General features: G+C 44.1%; 1 pseudogene across 1 annotated transcript; it reads right to left on the reverse strand.

The window, feature by feature from the left end:
- Positions 1 to 1,746: 1,746 nt before the first annotated feature.
- Positions 1,747 to 2,888, reverse strand: LOC114632662 (annotated as a pseudogene). The gene has a single exon (XR_003713122.1). The product of XR_003713122.1 is annotated as a heat shock factor-binding protein 1 pseudogene (transcript).
- Between the last annotated feature and the right edge of the window lie 3,065 nt (positions 2,889 to 5,953).

The following is a 5,953-nucleotide window of genomic DNA, read 5'->3' on the forward strand; positions in this document are numbered from 1 at the left end:
AATAATTACCTCAGAATAATTGGTCACCAAAGGAAGTCAACTGCAGTAGACGCTCACCTCTTTATCTAGCCCAGGGTTCCCTTGTGGAGATAGAAATTTTTAAAGTAATCTAAAATAAAGATTTGGATCTACCCACGGTGGATAAAAGTGACACTTTCGAATGCTTCTGTGGCCTTGAAGTGGTGTCTTTGCAGAGAAGGCCAGACAGGATGACCATGAGGTTCACTCTATAGGCAGTCTGGAGAGATCTCCATCTTTATTCCCTAGAGGAAGCAGTCAACTAGAACTCTCAGCTGTTGGCCATTAAGCCCTGTAGGGCTAAAATGGTGTTGGCTGGAGATTAAATTAAATTGTATTGACATAGACTAATGGGATCTGTTGAAGAGGAGCCTGGCCAGGGTTGAGGAAGATGGCTGTGCTGTGCCACAGATACTAGCTGTCTCCATGAGACCCTGGGGTTCTGAGAACTAACATGCACTCCTGAGCACAGTATTACTGAGGATGTTCTGGCTCACTCTAAAGTGCTTAGGAAAACCCCTTCTATATCTTATTATCTTTACCCAAGATGTTGAAAAACACCCTCAAGATGTTGTCTCTTATAGCCAAATGCGGTGGCACACAGTTTGAGAAGTGGAAGCCAGAGGATTTTGCATGTTCGAGGCCAGATGAGGCTACATAGAGAGAGTATCTGTGATGGTTTGTATATGCTTGACCCAGGGAGTGGTACTGTTGGGAGATGTGGCCCTGTTTGAGTAGGTGTGGCCTTGTGAGTGTGGGCTCTAATATCCTAGCTGCCTGGGAGCCAATATTCTGCTAGCAGCCTTCAGATGAGGATGTAGAACTCTCAGCTCCTCCTGTATCATGTCTGCCTGGATGCTGCCATGTTTTTGTCTTGATAATACTGGTTGAACCTCTGAACCTGTAAGACAGCCCCAATTAAATGTCCTTTATAAGACTTGTCTTGGTCTTGGTGTCCACAGCAGTAAAACCCTAACTACGACAGCATCATATATATATATATATATATTGCAATTTAGCTCTTCATATATAATGTCCCAGTCTCACTCAGTTGCTGTGATAAAACACCTGAACCCCACCAACCAAAGAAGCAACTTAGGGAAAAGGGGGTTCATTTCAGCTTTCAGTTCTAGGTTACAGTTCATCATTGTGGTGAAATCAATGTAGGAACTTCAAAGAGCTAGTCACATCACATCCACAGTCAAGGGAACACAGAAATGTTCTTGCTTGCTTCCCTACTTAATATTCAGCTGACTTCTCTACTCTTATAGGTCAAGATCCCTGCCTAGGGAATGGTGCTGCCCACAGTGAGCTGGGTCTTCCCACATCACTTGACTTAATTAGAACAATTACCCACAAACATGCCCAGAGGTCAACCCAATGTAAATCCTTGTTGCAACTCTCTTCTTGGATGATTCTAGGTTGTCAAGTTGACAGCTCTAACCTCACGTGTAGGTTACGCTTCTTGAGTCACCTTGTATATTTGTCAAAAACAACTGCTTCTTTTCCTTTTTTGAAAGGCAATTTCACAGAAAGGAAATGGTAAACTTGGATTGGAATTGACAAATATCAGATGCTAATGGACCAAAGATTCAAAGTACACAATGTGTGGGGTATGTGTGTGGGGATTGGGTGTGCATGAATACACCTATGTGAAGGCCAGAGGTCAAAATCTGGTTTCTTCTCTCAACCTCTTATAAGGAGCACTTATTTTTCTTTCTTTCTTTTTTTAATTACTCTTGTTTTTTATTGTATGAAATCACTTTGTGGGGACAGTGACATAGATTGCCTTCTAAGTCATCAAAAGTGGTCTTGAGGCTAAGTCTCCAGACACAAGAATTCTGAATGTAAGTCTGTCTTCTTTAATTAATAACAGAATTCATTGTGCAAGAATTTAGACAAGAAATAGTTCAAGTAAAATAATATTTCTTAAAAACCAGCACCTCCCATAAGTCAAAGGGCATTTTTCAGCCACATGACAGGGGGTGGGCTCGCTTGGTTCTTTTGGTCTCTTCGCTTTCAGTCAGTAACTTGAAGGGAGGACAGGGTCACTGGGCTGACATCCCAGAGGATGAGCAGGTCCTACCAACGCTACTAGGATCTCATGCAAAACTCTGATAGACACTTCGGCACAGACAACTATGAAATGTTCTGGGCCATTTGGAGAAGCACTTCTAACACTCCAGTGGCGGCTCAACAGTCACTCTGCACTGAAACTCAAAGAACGCTAAACACTCATGTCTCACACAGGGCTTCTGCCAGGGGAAGGGCTGTGGCCACCTAATTAAAGGGTACTCTGCCACTTTATCACACAGAAACGACCACAGAGGAGCAGTGGGGAGAGAACCTTGAAAAATCACTAAAAATTTGATAATCTTATCCAGAAACCGCCAAAATTTTAGTGTTTAATAATTAAAAGAACTGACCAAAATGTGAAGATACCAAGTTTGAGGGATGGGGTAGGGGTACTCTAGGCTATGCAGGCTATGATAAGAATGCACGTTTTATAAACCTGTCCACACATGAGAGTTAGTTGCAGAAAGCCACTTGGTTTTCTCTTGGCTTGGGAAACGACGTTCTGGATTCAGTGTGAAGCACCAGCAGCCTTCAACTCTTCTGGGCAGTAGGAATCTTGTTCTTGGCGTCCAGCTCTTCCACTCCAGCCTGGGTCATGAGGTCAGCGATATTCTTCTCCAGATCGTCGATTCGGCTGCTCATGTCGTCTATCCTCCCGATGATCTGGTCTGACATGGTCTGAAACTTGTCTTGCATCTGCTGCAAGAGCGTCTCCACCACCAAGGTGATGTCCCGCATGGTCTTGGGGTCTGTCTCGGCCATCTCCCCGGTGCCCAGCTTGGCAGCGATGTCTCAGAACCGTCACCTAGACTTCGGTTTCTCGGCGCAGACGCCCACAAGCCGACGGTTCTCGCGACAACACAGTCACGGGACCACGAAGCACTGTGCACTTATTTTTCAAGAACTATAGCTCATCTATTGACTTAGGCTATCTGTCAGTGAGCTCCAGAAATTCACCTTTGTCCCCTTTCCCAACACCGGTATTATAGGTGTACTTTCCCACAGTCGGCTTTCACATGGATACTAAGAGTACCAACCCAGGCTCTCATACTTGCACAGCAAGCCCTTAACCTAATGAATCATCTCACTAGCCTTTCCCGATTTTTCTATTCATCTTTGCCCTCCCTGGTAGTCTCCAAATCTCTTGTGCTCACCCTTGGCCACTGATATTAACCTGTCTTAAAGACTGGGTTGGGAATTCTCCACTAGTCTGCTTCCTTACTTGCCAAAACCTGGTAAGAGCATAGCCCTGGCCTCCGTGTTCAAAGCCTTGGATCTCTGGCCTTGCTCCTATAGGTATGCATACCTTCCCTGCCCCAGAATGAGTTTGTTGTTGTTGCTGCTGTTGTTGCTTGTTTCTTGGTACTAGGGAGTGAACCTGGGGCCTAGCACTTAAGCATTCTACATCTTAGTTACAGTCCAGGTCCTTTTTTACTTAGAGACAGAGTCTTGCTAAGTTACTCAGACTGGCCTCAAGATCTTCCTGCCTCAGTCTTGAGTAACCCTTTGCATATGTATTTGACCTCATATAGTAAGGAATTTATTTCTAATTTTAGATATTCTGATCAGCATTCCTCATGATGCATCAAAATATTTAGGACGTTTCAGTTGTCCTCAGCCAACTATCATCTGAAAATATGAAACGGAGCATTCTAGAAATAAGTCTCAGTAGTAAGGGGAAAACTCAAGCTGTCCCATTTTATCCTACCTGGCATGTGAATCATTCATCTGTATAGTATATCCATCCACACTGTGAATGCTCGCTGCACATTGATCGCTAAGTAACCATGGCAACTAATAGATGAGTTGGGTCATAGTTTGCATATTCAAAAAACTCTTTTTCACCTAATAACAATGATACTGGCAATTTGGTTGAAGTATATCCTCCTCTCCCACTCCTCTGCCTCTCCTCCCTCCTCTTCTTCCTCTTCTTCCTCCTCTTCTTCTTTCTCTTCCTTTTCTTCTTTTTCTTCTTTCTCTGTTTTGAGACAGGATCTTTTACAGCCCAGGCTGCCTTCAAATTCACAATACAGCCAAAGATGACTTTGAACTTCTGATCCTCCTGCCTCTACCCCTCAAATGCTGGGTTTACAGATTTGTAATTCCACACCTGTTTATGTGGTGGAGGATGGAATCCAGGGTGTTCCTCATGCTAGGCAAGCATTTTCCCAAACTGAGCTATGTCCCAGTGGTATGGTATATCATTAGTTACCTATTTTAATATTGTTGTTACACTCATACTGTAAATTAAGTGTTATCATAGGTGTGGGTATATAAGAAAAAATATAGTGTCTACAGGGTTTGGTGGTCTCAGGCATCTGCTGAGGATCTTGTAACAGATTCCTCTCCAGTTAGAGATACTGTATTCTACAACTGTTTGGATTTTTGTTTATTCTATTGCTGAGCTGAATATTGTTTCTTTCCTATGGTGAGAAAAAGCCCCCAGGGCTTTGTATTGGGCTGAGCAGGGGCAGGACAACCTATGCTCACACTGCAGGATCAGCCCTCTGGCTGATGTGGCCCTGGGGCTTTTCCAGCAAGGTTTCCTTTACCCTCCCAGCTTCCTTCCCTACTGTCCAGACTCACAGGGCCTGTCTCCAAGTGCACACTATAGTTTCTTCTTTCTCCCTTCTGGTCCCTTCCCATTCCTTCCCTGGAATCTTGGAAGCAGATAAGGGAAGCCCCTGGCAAGCAGCCCTGCCCAGGTGCTATTCACATGGGAGAGCATCTGCCTGACACAGCTGTTGGCAGGCGGCTGCTTCTGGCCAGCCCCAACTTTGATTTATCATCCTGAGAGTAAATACCAGTAAATAAATGACAGAAGTGTTCTTCCTCCTACAGACGCTACCCAGCTTAGCGATAATTAACTTGCTCTTTTTACTTTCCTCTTGCCAACCACAAAGTAATGACATTCCCTGATAGATGGGTTGCCTACGACTGCCTGGCTGACAGGTGTTTTGCGGTCCTGTGAAAACTGGAAGGCAGATGTTGAAAAGTGGGAGCTTGCAGGTCAATTTACCCCCCTGCAAAATGACTTTAAAGGTTGAGCACACATTAAAAGAAAAACACCCATATGTTCATATGAAAATTTATATCTTGGCGTCCTGGTAGAAATCGGAAGGTTATCTGGAAATAGTGGGTTTGTAGTATGCCTGGCAAGAACTGTCTAGATCAGTGGTTCTCAACCTGTGGGTCACAACCCCTTTGGAGGTCAAACAACCCTTTCACAGGGGTTGAAGGTCAGATATCCTTCATATTGGATATGACAGTTCATAACAGAAGCAAAATTATAGTTACGAAGTAGCAACAAAAATAATTTTATGCTTAGAGATCACTACAACATGTATTAAAGGATCGCAACATTAGGGAGGTTGAGACCCACTGTTCTAGACATGGTCACCCCTCTGTGCCTGGTCCTCACGTCTTCTGTTGGTCCCTGGGACAAAGGCTGAATGTCATTCTCTTGTTCTGCTGGTTTTCTTACAGTAGCAGGCTGCTCTGTGTACATTGTGAGTTGAAGACAGATGTACAATCTTTTGCTACTTTTCTCACTGAAAGGTAAATTCAGTCACCCCCAAACTCTGGGCATTTGCAGTTTCAATGTCCCTTATGTTGCTGGTATATTAAGTGTAAAATGAAAACATAAGTCTACAATGCATCTAGAGCCTAGTATGTGACATATACTTCTGAGGCTGAGTCAGGAGGACCACAGGTTTGAGACCAGCCTAACTCACACAGTGAGCTGCAGGCCAACTGGGGCTTCATATCATGACCCTGTGTTAAGTCCTGCCCCCTCCACAGACATGCTTAACATACCTTAGCTACCTCAAATATGCATTCAGTTGGGCCTACTGCTGGG

Source organism: Grammomys surdaster, unplaced genomic scaffold (assembly GCF_004785775.1).
Source record: "Grammomys surdaster isolate TR1022 unplaced genomic scaffold, NIH_TR_1.0 375, whole genome shotgun sequence".
NCBI lineage: Eukaryota > Metazoa > Chordata > Mammalia > Rodentia > Muridae > Grammomys > Grammomys surdaster.